The sequence below is a fragment of the Furipterus horrens genome, unplaced genomic scaffold, assembly GCF_987537825.1.
Source record: "Furipterus horrens unplaced genomic scaffold, mFurHor1.1.pri manual_scaffold_9, whole genome shotgun sequence".
NCBI lineage: Eukaryota > Metazoa > Chordata > Mammalia > Chiroptera > Furipteridae > Furipterus > Furipterus horrens.
This window is the reverse complement of record NW_028327179.1, coordinates 23,170,349-23,187,530: the sequence shown is the minus strand read 5'-3', so window position 1 is coordinate 23,187,530 and position 17,182 is coordinate 23,170,349. Positions and strand designations below refer to the sequence as shown.

The following is a 17,182-nucleotide window of genomic DNA, read 5'->3' as shown; positions in this document are numbered from 1 at the left end:
GCACCCAAGTTCCTACTTCCTATTAGCATCTTATCTCCCTGTTGTTAAAATTCCCTTTCTATGTATTGTTTATGAAAGGTAATGCCCAGCTCCATAAATATCAAAGGGGAGGGTGTTTCTCATTCCATATCTGCATAGACAGGAGATAACATATAACATGGAAATGGCCAGTTGACATTGTGGCTCCTGAGACTGAATTTTGATGATGTCATTCACTAGTTAGAGTCGGTATTCTCTGAAGTGGCAGACTGGACCAGCCTCTTATTGCTACATAAACATTGTCATACATTAACTAACCTTCCAGAGCAGACTTGGTTTTTCCCAATTTTTCAAATCAAATTCTCCAGGCTATCATGAATTTTGTAAGGTTCCAGTAAAATTGCTTTTTTGGCTTAGGATAGCCAGAGCTTGATTCTAATGCTTGAGAGGAATAAATGTGGTTAGTACTGACCCAGGCATTGTTTAATCATTTTTTTTCCCCCTCGGTGTCCAAACTCCCTCCAAGCCAACACTGCCTAATTCTACTTCCCCATTTAGCGAAACTATCTTCTATGTTCCCAGTGTGCGTTCCTCCCCCAACCACAGCCCCAAGAACCGCAATGCCTTATGTCTCTGTTTTTCCAACTGAGAACCTACCCCTAAAATACAAAAATTATTAGGAGAAAATTTAAGCCAAAGCTAGAGCAGCTATTCTTTTTTTATTTTTAATGAAGGCTTTTTAATTTTTTAAAAGATTTTATTTATTCATTTTTAGATAGAGTAGAAGGGAGGGACAAAGAAAGGGATAGAAACATCAATATGTGAGAGAACCAACTGGTTGCCTCTCACAGGCCCCCAGCTGGAGACCTGGCCCACAACCTAGCCATGTGCCCTGACTGGGAATCAAACCAGTGACCTTTCAGTTCACAGGCCGACACTCAACCCACTGAGCCACTCCAGTCAGGGCTAGAGCAGCTATTCTTAAACTTAGTATCCTTAGAGTCTGAAATGGTATATGTTAAAAGTGTGGTCTCAGAGACCACACTAGGTCAAAATTAAAGCATGAGAGAAGCCTAGAAATTAGCATTTTTTACAAACTAAATAGATTTCTGCTCAACAGGATCAAGGAACCATTGGACTATGAAGGAAAAGAGCCATATATGAATGGGTCTCTGTCTCATAATGTATGTCATATTTCATTCATATTTACCTCACCCATTGATTTCTTCAGCAATATGAGATTTCTTTGGCATTCAATATACAGTTTGCTCTGATTTGCCCGTGCTTTCTGGTGAATTTCTTGTTACTATTTAAAGCTTGTTTATTTATTTTGTCAACAGGTCTAGCTTCTTATAATCAACTTTAGAGCATTTTGCAAAGGTCAGTTTCTCTACAGAGACAACTTAAATTCTGCCCCTCAAAGGAATCCTTCCTCTAAGCATGGGAAATGGTAAACATTTGTCATTAGCAACCACTTGCCAAGGAATCCTAATATAAGCTGAAAATAAATGCTTACTGCTTCAGCATCTCAGAGAACACATAAACCTGTGTTTCCTTTTAATATATCAAAAATAAAGATTACTGGGAGTGAAATATTTTCATACCAAATTGAAATCAAATTAAATTTTTCTCTTTTGAAAATTATTATATATTTACTATTCTGAGAATAATTTCTGTGTAGAAGGTGAAAAAACCAAAACATTTTTTCTAAACTCTATATAGTTTTAATTATAGCTATATAATAAAAATAATTCTGGTTGGAAGTTGAAAACACAAGTTTTAATCTCAAATCTGACTTTTAAAAATCTTATAATTTCTTATTTTATTTTTTTATATATTAAATTGATATAATTCTACCTCTCTTGATTATAGTATTACAAGACAGGATTAAGTCTGTAAACTATAAAAGCATTTCACAAACAGGAAATACTGGAAATACTAAGTTAATATTGTCACAGAATAAGTAATTTAATTTAAATAGTATTGAAAAAATTGGTCTGTGGGGTTCACTTTAAACCTGGTTTCTCTTTTCTATCCTAATGGCTTGGACAGAAGGAGCCCAGAGGTCGGGGGTGGGGTGGGGCGGGGGCACCTAAACTATTTCCCTCAGCCCCAACTAAGTATAATGGGCAAAAGGGTTTTGGACAGGTGAGACGTGCCTGGCACACCTTCCTCCAAAGAAGCCCTTCTTTTCCCTAATGTGGGACATTGAAAAATTAATACCTGCCTTTTTTCTTCTAGTGGTTATGGACTGAATGATGTCTTTTAACCCCGTTGCCAAATCTGTTGCCCCAGAATACAACAAGGATGCCAGCCTGTTAAACCAAGCACGCTGCTGTCCAGGGACAGCCAACTGACCTGGAGTCTGCACAGTCCTTCCCCGTGTGGGAAGGCAACCCTCCCCTCCACACCCCCACTCTTATTAGGGATTTCTGGACCCAAGGGTAGGTAGGACAACAACCATGCCCAGCCTGAAGCATCTAGAGGAGCTCAAGACCTTTGCTCATTGTCCTTTATAAGGTTATAAAGGGTCTTAAGTCTGAGAGGGAGGGATTGTTATTTTTTATTGTTAAAATAATTAATTAATTATTTTAAAAAAAGAAGAATATATGAAAGGGTGAAGCAGGAGAGCTTTGTATGTATGACCCATGGGCATGAACTTGAGGGGGGGGGATTGCTGGAGGAGGGGTGGTTCTGGGCGGAGGGGAGCAAAGGGGAAAAAATTGGAACTATTGTAACAATAAAATCAATAAAATATACTTTAAAATAAATAAATAAATAAATAGTATTAAAAAATAACAGCAATAGTTTATATAGTTTTATGTGTTTGGGACTATTCTAAACAGTGTGTGTGGGGGGGGAGAGAAAGAGATTGAGAAAAGGGGGGAGAGCCTCAATTAATACTCAAAAAACCCTATGATATCATGATCCCATGTCTCAGATGAAAAAGCTGAGTCACGGAGAAGTTAAATAACATGTCAAAGACCCCATAGTATTTCACAGGCACTTTGCATAAATGCATCAAGAACAAAATATTTTTTTAATATTCATACCAATATCCACAAATATTTTGGAATTCATCCTAGAATCTTGATAGTTCCATGACATAAATATACATTTTTTCTCCTTATGAAGCTTAACAAAATAAATGCATTATATTTAATTAAGAGGAGTTTGTACTGTGCTCACTTCCCTTCCAAATCCTGTGCCTCTAAGATGATTGCCTGCTTTTACACAGATAGCAAAAATAGCCAACCGGAATGCCATGTAATTGCTGGAATTTTAATTGCCTGGGAGAGAGGAGCATAAAATAGTATTACAGTCAGAGCCAGGGTGAACTTAAAGTTAGTGACTATTCAAGTTTGTGATTTATGAGGCTCCTCTGCAATGTATGCTCATTCCTCAGAATCTTCACCAGAGAACTAGTCCTATATATTTTCTTACATAATCTAAATTCCCATCCCTAATATCACTTCTATGTACATCACTTCATTTATTTATCAAATATATTCTGAAAAAAGACATAGAAGTCATTATGCTCATTGTGCACCACTATGAATTTGATCAATAGTAACCATGAACTTACAATACCAAAGATTTTATGCCAAATGAGATACCATTGCTCACTAGATCATGACGCATACTTAGCAGTTTCAAGAAAAAAAGTTAAAAGTATAAAATTTGATTTATCAGATTCATTTGCTTCTTAAAATTAGAAAAATTTACCACTATTGGATAATTCAAGTAATTCTCAAGTTCAATGGGATAGTTTTACATTCCCAGTATAGATGTAGACTGTTTGGAATGGGGAAAGAAGAGATTCTTGTTATTTCTCTCTTTAGTGAAAAGACATCTACAGTTATTGCTTTACCTATTTTATAAGTTTTCACTCATGGAAGCATGGAGAAGCTGGCCTCAAGATCATGAGATTCAATAGGTTGGTACACAAGTTAACAGAACAGAAAATGGGATTTAGGCAGTGACCTAAGGGTCAGCTGGGCATAGAATGAAGACCTCTGGGTCTTGATTCAGCCCAGGGGCACAATGTGAGAAAGGAGGGCCAGATGCTGGAAAATGCACTGGATGGGATGTGTTAGGAAAACCAAATAATTGTCACTTTTTGGTAACTATATATAAGACATTTATTTTATGCCAGATTTTTGTTAAGGACCTCATTTTTCTGACCTATCTTTCAATGTGGAAGCATTTTTGTTGGAGTAGCCCTCCTGATTTCCTTCTACCCATTAGATAAGCATAGCTTATATGATTAGTGAGTTTATGAGGAAGACATGTTCATCCCATAATACATGAGGTCTCTGTCTTCCAAGTTGAATACTTTTGGAGAGAGCTACAATCTGGTCTCTTTCCTATCATACAGTAAGTGGTCTGTCCCTACCAAGGAGGACTAAGGTCATTCGACCTTGTTGATGACAAAAAGTATTAATTTTTTTCAAGAATTTCCTTGGTGTTAGCATGCCTGGCAGGATCTAGCAGAAATTTCTTAGAGACTATTAAAGAGGGAGCAGCATATCAGCAAAAAACACGACTTCAGGGAGGAGGCAACAGTTGCCCATAGGAAAAGAACTAAAACCGCTGGAGGCAAAGTGATATAACAAAGACAGAAGGAGCCAAGTGTGGTGGCCGTGGTCAGGGACTATCACACATCCAGATGTAAAGATGCTCAGTGAGGACTTTCGATGAAGATGGAGGCATAGACAGACATACTGCGTCTCCCTCCACAACTAAGAAGGAACACAACTACCTCAAAACTAGAAACAACCAGAAGTTCCAGAAAATCAAACTGCATGGAAGTTCAGCAAACAAAGATATAAAGAAGAAGTGCTCATCCAGACAGGTAGGAGGCGTGGAGCCAGGGCGGAGAGGATACAGTGTGGTGGCGGCGGCAGCAGGGACAGCGGCCGTTTGAAAAGTCAAGAGGGACACCTTGGGAGCATTCCCAGTTCCTCACCGGACATTGCAACCCACAGCCCCAGCATGGGGGAAAATCAAGCCTCATTGCTTCTGACTGTGCAGACCAGTGGGGTTTGGGGTGGAGGCGGAAACTGCCAGTCTCAGGAGAGTCTGCCTGCTTAAAGGGCCCCCACGGTCCTAGAACATTCTCAGACCCACCCACTCTGGAAACAACAGCCAGGGCAGCAGCTAGAGGGGCGCCAGTCTGGTGCGGAGGTGGGAGAGGTGCCCGGAGAGGGGGCGGTGAGTGCTGGGCAGGTGGCATTGTTCTCTCTTAGACTCCTCCCCTACATACAGTGACACAACGTGGTGAAACAGGTCGCCCTGTACTTCGGAGTCCCTAAGGCTCCGCCCCTTACAACATAACAGGAGCGACAGCTCTGCTTGGGATGCGGAGGCAAACAAACACAGGAACCTGTCAGAATGAGGAGACATTGAAGTATGGCCCAAAAGGAGAACTGGATCAAGGTTCCAGTGGGAGAACTAAGTGACAAGGAGATAGCCAACCTAACAGATGAGGAGATAGACAACCTAACAGATGCAGAATTCAAAACGCTGATGATAAAGATGCTCACAGGTTTGACAGATATGCTTGAGTATGGCAAACACATAAGAGAAGAAGTGAAGGCTATGCTAAGTGAAACAAAGGAAAATCCACACCAAACCAATGGTGAAGGGAAGGAAACCGGGTTTCAAATAAATGACTTGGAACATAAGGAAGAGGAAAACAGTCAACAAGTGCAGAATGAGGAAGCAATAATTGAAACAAATGAGGAAAACCTCCCAAATTTTGCCAAGGAGATGGACATACAGGTCCGGGAAGCACTGAGGGTCCCGGGCAGGCTGGCCCAGAGGGGACCACACCAGGACGCATCATGATTGAGATACCAAAGGTGAAAGATAAAGACAGAGTCCTGGGGGCAGCAAGAGAGAGGCAGAGAGTTGCCTACTGGGGGGTGCCTATAGGACTATCAGCTGATTTCTCAGAGGACACTTTGCAGAAAGGAAGGGACTGGCAAGCAGTATTCAATGTGATGAAAGGCAACCTACAACCAAGAATACTCTATCCATCAAAGCTACCATTTAGAATGGAAGGGCAGATGAAGTGCTTCCCAGACAAGGTGAGGAGTTCACCATCACCAAGCCATTATTATATGAAATGTCAAAGGGACTTACTTAAGAAAAAGAAGATCAAAACTATGAACACTAAAATAACAACAAACTCACAACTATCAACAACTGAATCTAAAAAATAAAAACAAACTTCAACTACGCAAATCTGAAAAGGAACAGAATCACAGGTACAGGGATCATTTGGAGACATATCAGCTGGGAGGGGGAGGGGGGAGAAATGGGGAAATGGTGCAGGGATTAAGAAGCATAATTGGTTGGTACAAAATAGACAGGGGGAAGTTAAGAATAATATAGGAAAGGTGAAGCCAAATAACTTACATGCAAAACCCATGGACATGAACTAAAGAGGGTGGGATTGCTGGGGGAAGGGGTTACTGGGCAGAGGGGAGCAAAGGGGAGAAAATCGGGACTACTATAACAACATAATCAGTAAAATATACTTTAAACAAAGACAAAATTATACCCAAGCAATTATAAGTGTTGCACATAGTTTTTTCAAACTGCAATTATGTGTACACAGATTAGATTTATTTTGGAAAAACATAAGGAAACTTACAATCTAAGAACAAGTCACGTTTCATTTCAAGTACTTATCTGTATAACGCAAGAACAATCAAGAAAAGCTAATGATATTTTTTCTGAGATAAAAACTATTGCTGAAAAATAAAAGCAATATTTACCTTACATAACATACTAATTCCCTTGTAGGTGACAAATAGCAAACTCAATATTTCCAGGAAAAAAGTAAAAAAGCCCAATAATTGAATTTGTGAGAAAGCAGTTTACAGACATCTACGACTAAATGCAGGCTTGAGAAAGGTAAGGAGAGTCTTAGAAAAAACTTTTCCTGTTCAACTTTTATGCACATTTTTAAATTCAAACTTGGTGACTGAAGTTAATATTTAACAGGAATTCTATGATAATTATGAAAAAACATTAAGCAAAGGTGTTACAGAACCCCTGGGCTGCTCCAATTGAAAACAAACCCTCGGGCTCTTTAGTTAGGGGCCCGATTGCCCGCCGCCAAAATTATAACTCTCAATACCAGAGTTTAGTGAAAAGAAAAAGAATTGTTTATTTAACAGTTATATAGATTTAGTTATTTGCGGATTTCTGTTGTTAAGTCTTATGTTCTTTAAGACACCCATAAACACATATCCTTGCCTCCCCCCCCTACCAAACCAGGCTAGTTTTAGAAAAGTCAGAGAAACCCTTTCCCAATCCTGACTGGGGAGACCTTGTCTGTGTTATGGGGTCCACCAGCTTTTAATCCAGAACCTCGTGGATTCTCAGCCTCCTTGTAAACTGTATAGTTAGTCCTTTTGTAATCCGCACGGTCAGCCTCAGCCTTAGTCAAATACACATAGTCAGCCTCAGCCTCAGTTAAATCTGCACAGTCAGCCTTAGCCTTAGTCAAATGCACATAGTCAGCCACAGCCTTAGTTAAATCCGCACAGTCAGCCTGGCTAAGATGTCTGCCACTTATTCTTAAATCTCTGACTACGTCCTCTGATGCAGTGGGTGCGGTAACCAGTTCTGACCATTCACAGAACCTCACGCAGGCCCTGTGTGCTTTTTCCATACCATCCCCTGGTCCAAGTCCCCTCCCATCTACCTGAGGCTTTGGATGCATTAAAGCCATTTTGCATAAAAAAGACACTAGCCACCAGCCTCAGGCATGTGGAGGCATTCTAAAAGCTGCTTCTTTCTCCCTATCCCTCAGCCAGAAACTCTGGGGTTTTTTGGAACACCCCTGTTTCTGTAACAAAGGCTCAAAACTATATTTAACTCTTATAAAGCCTTAAGTATTTGTCACCTATTAGTGTTACCTTTATAGATTAATAAAAGGTTGTTTTCCTGTGAATGCTAATCATGTACATACCATCGCCTGTGGCAGCTGCATGAGAACACATGGCCTTGGAAGCATACCTGTGTTTCACATAGCAAAGCATGTAGAAATGTGGTGCTCGCTGCGGCCTGTGGGGGTGGCTGTTTGCAGGAGGACACTGTCCTTTTCTCTGGGGACCAGGACACCGTGCTGTGTGGCACAGCTGACTGCAGGTCACAATGGACAACAAAAACTTCTAAAGGTGTCCTGCAAGGGGCTGACGTTCAGACCAAGGTAGAGGTCCCAGAGAGGACGTGCAGCAGTCTTAATGAAGGAGACATGGGTGACAGAGAAGCGCCCAGAACAGCCACGTGCTGCCCATGTTCTGTGGCTGCACGGGGAAGCTGCAGAAGCAGCTGCACAAGGGAGAATTTGCCATGTTTAAAGGCATTCGCGTATTTGAGAGCAACTTCATCCAGACCACCAAAAGCAGGAAGGTGGTCAACATACACAACAGTGCAGAGACCATCACTGTAGGCATCGCATACAGCAGCTCCGACCTCGTCATACCTGACATCATGCTGCTGGCCCGACCTGCTGTCAGCTCTGCAGTCGGCGCCACACACACCAGGGAAAAGGGACGCGAGTCCAGAAGCTTGGAGCTGACCAGGCTGCTTCCTTTGAAGCTTGTCACCTTATCCATTAAGAACCATGAAAGAAAACACAATTTGAAGCTAACCAGGCTGCTTCCTTTGAAGCTTGTCACCTTATCCATTAAGAACCATGAAAAACAACAGCTCCACTTGAAGCTAGCCACTGGCCGCTCTTTTTACCTACAATTGTGCCCCCCTTCAGATGCAAAGGGAGATCTGTTTGCACAGTGGGAAGACCTGGTGTTCTTCCTGAGACCGCCAGTGGAGGCTTACAGCAGTGCTCACGCCGTGCCAGCTTGCGACAGGATGGACATACCTGCGTTGGAGGCAGAGAACAGGACGAGCCCACCAGTAAGTTTTGGCAGCCGCTCTCAGAGAGGGTCCCGAGTGCTTCAGGAGAGCAGCTGAAGCTCTTAGGCTGCTCCCTTAGGCTGACGGGGGAAACAGCGCATGTGGGAGGGCTCAGCCACTGTGTGGAGGCCTGGCCACATTAGGGAGGTCCCTGAGTGCTTCTGAATACCCGAGGTCCCTTCGATGCCATTCCTCCTACCCTGTACCCAGTGGTGTAATGCTGCTAACAGCATCCTGAGCACCCAGTCTGTTCTGGAACCCTAACATCCCACTGTGGACTCTGACAGTCTGATCTACTGTGGACATTTTAACTATGAGAAAGCCCTCTCTCCATTTGAGCCATGAACTGATTTTTGTATAAGCCTGTGGCAATGCAGCGTGCTTTGTCCGCAGGTGCACAGTTTGTTAGCAGCTTTCAGAGTGCAAAATGGACGTGCTCTTGACAAGCAGTCTCCCTTTAGGAATCTGGTTTGTAGAAGTGCTGAGACATGTGCATAAAGTAAAAGCGTGAGGGTGCTCACTGGTGAGTCACATTAGTGCTCTCCGTGGCACTGGAGCTGTCCAAGCAAAGCTGCAGTGACCCTTGTGAGGGAGCCGCGGGGGGATTTCTGCATCCACTGGGAAACTGGACTTGGTCACTTCCAAGGTTCCCTTAATGATAAACACTTTAAGACTGGTGACAGCCCTTTCTAGTCTCTCTTACTTTTTCCTCCTCTCGGCACAGGCCATGGCGCTCCATGGAGAAGGTGACAAAGACCAGCTCAGCATCAGAAGCCTTCCCATGGCTTCTGAGGTGTCTGAGGCCACCTCTCCTGCTTATTCTGGTGACGAAGAATGTTCCTATAAAAAATAAAGAGCTTATAAATTGATCTCAAAGCAATTCCAGTCTGGCTCTCTTCTTTGGAAGTTGAAGTGGGTATGTGATTCCTAGTATATACTTGGGTTAGACAAGAAAATTAAGATGCCCTAAGAGTTTGGTGTGTTTGGAGCTCTCACTGTGCATCAGATTGCCAAGATGTTGAGCTTGCCTGTGTGTGAGAAGTGACTACGTCTGAAGTGTTACATACTGTGTGTTTGTAATAATTTGTGCCCAGAGATTTCAGTGGGTTTGGACTGGTCCATTGGTCTAGAGTGCTCGCCTTTTTTCAAAATGCTGTTTGTCTGGCACAACTGTGAGTTTGAAAGAGTAACTGTCTTGGCTATTACTATGTATAGAATGGTACATTTGTTTGGGTGCATTTTGTTGTTGGCCACACGATTGAATCAACCACCATTTCCCACATCCTTAAAAGTTGACATCAAAACCTGTTCTTCTAGCAAACATGGTGGTGGGTCTTGCGGGGATGAAGTCTCTCAGTGCTCCAGCATGATCCCTGGCACAGATGTTCAGGCCATCAGAAGCGTCCCAGTCACATGGGATTGGAGTCCCTCAGTACCTGCCATAACTGTATCCTAATTGCCATAATTCTGAATCACACACTCAGTATTTCCATCACTGTTAATTCTGCCCTTGAAAGCCTCACACTCTAGACTCTAATCCACTCATTGCACCTCTACCCAAGACTGAAGGCTTCTAAACAACCACCATTCCAAGAGCTCCCTCCTGCCTTTGCACCTACAAATAGCGAGGGCTTGTGTGAAGCTGAAAACCGGGCTTAAGCAGAGGGGGAGCACAGGCGCCAGCTTTCGACAATTAGGGCTTCACCCCGGGCTTTCCCAGTCAAAGGCTGTCTGACCTTAAAAGTGACATTGAACCCCTCTAAATTGAGAGATAATGATACTAAAATCTAATTAACAGGATGTCGTGAAGGGTCAATCAGTCTCAAGTTGAATTCAGAGTCACAGTTCCAGCTCCCGCGTTGCTTAGCTGCTTCCAGGAAGACAACTGCAGCACAGGGATTGTTCAGGCTCCTCCGAGGAGTTCGGTTCAGGGCGGTGTCAGGAGATCCAGTCCTGGCTTCAGAGTCCCACCTTGGGCTCCATGGAATGTCAACCGGAGGTCCCTGGCGTCAATTGAAACGCCAACAGAAACCCCCAGTTTGAGGTGCAGTGAAGAAGGAAAGTTCATGTAGTGCAAACAGCTCGAGGGTCATACAGCATGGCTGTGCAAACCGCACTGGTGCGGCACGGCTGCATCGTGCTAAGGCCCGGCCGCTATGACGCAGTACCCACCTAGTGGGTGCTGAAACTGGGGAGGCTGCTCCCTTGTCTTCTGTGCAGGCAAATTGCTGGAAACATTGACTGATATTCTCCTTTTGTACTTGTTTGTTTTGTAAAGAATAGCTGTAAACATTCTAACATCCACATCTTGGTTATTAGTCTTCCACTTTATTGCTTGGATGTTTCTTTGGTGTTGGTAAGTTTGTGGTCTGCTTTTTGTTTTATTTTTTGAATGGTCATTAATTCTTTAGGTCACCTGCTGATGGTGAAGGTGCCTGGGGAGCCTGGTGTCACTCAGCACTGCTCTGCTCGGTGGCCGGAACAGGGTTCTCAGATGGCACTTCACCTGCCTTGGTCTCTCTGCCATCTTGTGAAGGAGCATTCGGAGGGTGGGAACGACGCTGATAGGTCTACGGGTGCCGATATCCACGGCGAACAGATGGCTGCTTTGGACCAGTGGCCACTTGTTGATTCTCTTTTATCTTCAGCCTCTCCCACAGCTGGGGTGGGTCGCAGGAGAGGAGGTCCCCTATAGTACCTGGGACGGTAAGTTGGATTTCGGTGGACTGGACCTTGAAGTGCTCCCTCTGGGACGCCATCCTTCATCTCTCCAATCTCCCCGGCATTACGGGGAGGCCCATGGCGTCTGCTGTAGTAACCACGTCGGTAACGGCGCCGATCGGCAGCATAGCGACTGCCTTCTACAGGAACTCCATCTGGGCCAGTCACATTGGCGCCTCAGCAACCTTCTCTCTTTCAACCACATCAAAGCCAACAGTTTCTCCGTCTCCTACGCTGCGCAGGTATTTCCGTGGGTTATTCTTCTTGATGGCGGTCTGATGTACAAATACATCTTCTTTGGTGTCATTTCAGTTAATAAATCCATATCCATTTCTGACGTTAACCATTTGACAGTGCCAAGGACTTTGGTGGCGAGAACTTTTTTTTTTCCGCGTCTTCACTGCCAGCGGGGGCTGAAGAGCCTGGGGCTGCGGGGGTCGCGTCCCCACCGGGGTTTCGAGGGCGAGGGCAGCGGGCGCAGTGGCAGCGGCCTGGGGCGCGCCGCCGCCCACCGGGCTCTTGGGCGCGGGGTCCTGGGGGGCCGCGGCGGCGGTGGTGGCCTCGCTCATGCCGCCTCCTTTGCTCTCACTCGGGCACCTCGGTGGCGGTTGGTTGGCTGGTGGTTGGCGGTTAGCGCGGCTGGTGGTCGCGGCGGGCTGGGCGCGCTCTCGGGGAGGCCGGTGCAGATCTCGAAGCGCAGGAGGCGGTGGCGGCGGCCGGGGTGGGGTCTCGCGGCCGAGGCGGCTCGAGCTCTGGGGCTGCGCTCTTGCTCTCGGGCTCCTTGCTGGATCTTACTCTCCCTTCCATTTTTGATGGATGAATAGCAGTTCATGAGTTTACAACAGGCAAAGAACCAGTTTTCCTCCATATAAGTGAATCAAGATGGAAAAAACTGAAAACCAATTGTTTTTCAAATCTCTATGGAAATCTTCATGTAAACTGCCTTTTTAACATATTATTTTTATTTTTTCAGAATGAAGTATGGATTTTAGTTAATAATATATTAATATTGGTTCATTAATTATCATAAGTATACGATAGTAATATAAGATGAGACAGACTCACAGATAGCTAGCAGGCTGACAGCTGTTGGGGTGGTTGTTAGGTCATGGGGAGCAGAGGAATTGAGCAAAAAAGAGAAAAACTAAAAAATAAATAATTTTCAACTTATGATAGTTTTAAATTTAGAAAAATATAATGTGTATTCTTAAGCTTCTTAGAAAAAATAGGATCACTTCTTAATTTCAGTCATATTTATCTGATCAACAACTATTGAGTGATTTGATACAACAGTTACAGGTATGGAAGAGGAAGAATTTTTACTTTATTCACTAGTTTTTAGATGTCACAGTCAGTATTCTAGCTTGATATTTCAGGATCAGAAGAAATATGTCTCCTCAAAGTGTTGGAATTTTTTATGTAGATACCTTTTGCGAAAGCTTAGTTTACACACACTGCTGTGAACATAATGCTTTTTTCTCTGAGTTAACACAGAAGGCCCACCTGACCACATCCATATGTAAATCAAGGGAGGGTTGTACTCTTTTTTCTCCACTTGTAGATGAATTGCTTCATACGACCTTCTGAAAGGTTCATATATTGCCACTTCAATTCATCAGGATTTCTTCTGAAATGTCAGTATCACTGAAATTGAGCACAGAGCTTTTTTACTTTCTACAAATGTCTCAGGGTAACATCAGTTAAATCTCAGACAAGGAAAAAAATACCATTTAATTAAGCTTTTGAAATCTCTCCAAACAAAGGACATAGGGAATCAAAGGACGGAAATTGATCTTGAATTCATCGGCAGCCGTCCGTCTCGAGAGACGATGGTGTAGCTTCTTAAGAGTCTATCTGCACCGCCGAGAATGGCTGTGCAGTCCAACTCGGGAGTGACCCGGTATCTGTCTCCTCCCGTGTTGAATCGACATCTTGCGATGACGCTGGAGTGTCCTCTCCAGTGAAGCTGAAGCTACGGAGCCTGGGCAGGGTGATATGGAGGGTCTGCTGTTGCCCATGCAGCAGACCCCCCCCTCTCTTCGCAGCTGAAGGGTCCAAGGGAAAGACGGAGTCAATACAGCTTGGCTTCAGGTGCGCCGCAGGAGTTGCCGGTGTTGACTACAACGTCAAACCGCCTTAGGGACTCCGGCTCCGGATTTTCTGTCGGGGTTTACTCCCTTAGCCTTTCCCCTGAAGAGGTATGCTGCAAGGCAGCGGAGGTTTTTTGGAGTCAGAGTTTTCCTTCTCTGATGTGCCCTGACTGGAAGATCGAACCAGCGACACTTAGCTCGCAGGCCGACGCTCAATCCACTGAGCCAAACCAGCCAGGGGCATGAAGTATTATGTCTGCAACTCACTTTGAACTCTTTTATATATATGGGGAGAAAGAAAGCAAATCTAGCAAAATGTTAAATATTAAATCTAGGTACAGGGTTTATGAGTGCTTTTTGTACTCTTGCCTCAGCTTAAAGTTTTTCAAAATAGAGATTTGGGGGTGGTTAAATACAAATTGCTACTCTTAAACTATGTTATAGTTGAACCTACACACCAATTAGTCTCTTAAGCAGTTTAAAAATAAATAAACTGTTCTGGCAAAACTATACTATAGTCCCACCTACGCTCCAATTAGTCTTTAAAAAATGGCAATAAGGGTTTCAAGGAAGTTGAGAGCTACATGGTATCGGACGTCACTTTCTGATGCTTTTCAACATGAATCGACTAAATCTGTACGGCATATGAGTATTTTCGTAAACTCGAAGGTAGTTCAACATGAATTGCTTTCTTATTTCTAGAAAAACTGGATCCCCAGAGTTGCTCTACTTTCCAAACAACTGAATAAATTTAAACAGCAAGAGAAAAAAGCAAACACTTTGATAAACACACTCCAAACGTTAAGTCTTAAGTTGGGCAAACACTGTTAATTCTTTCAGAAGAAACGTTTGCCTGAAAGAGGCAACCCACACACTAAGTGCCAAACAACAAATGTGCTCCGGTGTGTTAATTATAGCGCCAAGGCGACAGCACCTATTTTACAATATAAACAGTCCCTCCAAACATCATTGCCTTTACAGTACCACAGTCTCTCCGAATATTGCATTTACGATTCCAAGAAAAGAAAGAAAGAAAGAAAGAAAGAAAGAAAGAAAGAAAGAAAGAAAGAAAGAAAGAAAGAAAGAAAGAAAGACCGCACACATTCGAAATGCGTAAGTGGGTTTGAGTGAGCGTCAAAGATCCATCTCAAAAGTTCTTATATTCTCTTTCTCTGCTGCTACATTTTTCCATCGGTGTTCATGCACTTGGATTTGTAAGAAAAATCCGGGTCTAGAACATCTCAACTAAAAGCGCTTAACTTTTCACTTCCTACCGGACCGCCCCCAAGCAACGCGCCCCACCTCCACGGGAGGATAACGGGGTGGGGCCGTTTCCCGCTCCGAAACTAAGAAATAAATGTCCTTTTCCCTGCTCTAAGTGGAGGGAGAGAGGGGCCGAGGAGCTGAAGACTCCAGGATGCACCTGACCCAAAGGAGGTAGTCGTTAAGAAAGCTTCCTTCTCTCTTCCGAACTCCTTCCTGCCTTTCCCTCCTTTCGGGTCATTCAGTGACTCTGGGCGGGGACAGGTGAATCCCGAGAGGAGAGGAAGAGGGAGGGACAGACCACGCGGGGAGAGCCGCGCTCGGGCAATGAATGAGCTGCGCTGCATCCGCGCCACCTGTTCCTTCCAAGGGTGCCGGCAGGGTTCCCGCACCACCCGGGCCGTGGCTCCTGCCCGTACTGCCGGCTTCTCTCCTAGAGGCCGGGCCTCGCCTCCCTTTGCTCCGTGGGGCGTATAGAAACCGGCGAACTAGAAGCTGGGAGACCAGGGCCTAGTCCGGAATCACGGCCTCCGAAGCAAGAGGACGGGAGGAGGAAGCCTCGGGTCCCCCGCGCACGGGCTGAAGCGGGAACCTCAAGGAGGGGACGAGAGAGTTCGTTCGGCCTGACTAGGAGTAGGAAGGCGGGGTCCCGGGCCGAGGTGGCTCGGTGCCCGTCGGGCCGAGGTTAAGGGTGACAGGCCCATGCACCGGCGGAATCTTTCCCATTGCTTGCCCGGAGCTTCCCACTTACTAAGATCCGCTTGAAGGGAGCGTTCTCCTTGGGCGGGAGGCTCACGGCCGGCATCGTTCCGGCTCCTCCCGCTGCTCCCGCCACCGCCCGGCTCGGTCAGTGTGTTTGTCCGACCGCCGCCGTTCCCTGGCTGCTTCAGCCTTGATTGCCCCGATCCACCGCCGCCACCAGGCCTCGGGTGTCACAGCGTCGTCCAACCCTGACACCCCCTTCCCCTCGTTGTCTTTTTTCCTTTCTCACTTAATGCTACCGCCGCCTCCCCCACCACCACCACGGGTCTCCGTCGGCGGTTCACGTGGTAACTGAACAGACCGACAGAGCGATCTTGAATTAGAGGCAGCCCAAACTACCATACTAATGCTAAAGAAGATAAATGAGGTGTTGGAGTTTTAAATGCTTGCTGATTGGTTTCTAGCTGCAACAAATCTTTCCTTTTAAAAATTTATCTTTTACAGATCAGAAAAGTAGTATGAATGTACCATCTCTGTCAAATTGCTCTCTTTTCATTGTGAGTCCAGAGCAGTGATAGAAATCTAAAGGGTCTTACCCTGTAATTTGGTCTCTTCATATATGGAATGCATATTGATAAAATGAATATAAGCACATTGAAGAAGGGACAGATCACTGGCAAAATATCTAAACATTGTGTGTTTATTCAAATGTATTGCAATAATTTGGCCTCCCAAACGGGCCAAATAGCAGTCTTTCCTGACTTTTTCTTATGTGTGTTCTAAACCATGATTTGGAGTTAAATTTGTTTTATATCTCAGCAAATTAAGTAGATCAACTATGGAGAAACTGTTAGCACACTTAAAAATTATCAATTTTAATATATGGACTTCCAAGCTCATTTCTACTTTTGTCATGGATTGTCTGGTTAAATTTAGGGAAGTTACCAAACATATCAAGACTATAGTTTTCTATCTTGACAACAGAGATAACTTTTCTACAAATACTAGAAGTTTTTTTAAATTTAAATGAGCTTTTTGCACTCAGTATTTTGGTAAAGATTGTATCATTTAAATACCCAGTTTACTTATTATCTTATAAATATTTTAGAAAGTCTTAATTGAGGGAGTACATCTATGCTACTACATTATTTCCTGCTGTCAACCACTTTTCCTGATTTTGTACATGTGTACTAAGGAATACTAGACCTCTGAAGGCGGCTATAATCCTTTTCAGTATAGAGGTGTAATACATAGGATGTATATTTTACTTTCATTACTACACCATTCTAAACACTTCTCTCTGACTTTTGAACTAAGCCTTTATTCTTCTGTCTGTGTCTGTTACGTTATTTAATACTTATTCAATTTTATAAAAGAAAACATTCTTCCCCCAAATTTGCCTTTCTCCTATTATCTTCCATACTTGTTTCAGAGAATGGCCCAAACACTGCCAATGTGTGAAAAGAGGTCTTTTAAAGCTACATAGACTC

At 44.0% G+C, this 17,182-nt stretch overlaps 1 protein-coding gene and 1 pseudogene across 2 annotated transcripts in view; one reads left to right on the top strand and one right to left on the bottom strand.

The window, feature by feature from the left end:
- LOC150001403 (perilipin-2-like) overlaps window positions 1–17,182 on the top strand; it is a 219,453-nt gene that overhangs the window by 28,466 nt on the left and 173,805 nt on the right. The gene's annotated exons all lie outside the window — the stretch shown is intronic.
- LOC150001407 (Y-box-binding protein 3 pseudogene) lies at window positions 11,198–12,206 on the bottom strand (annotated as a pseudogene).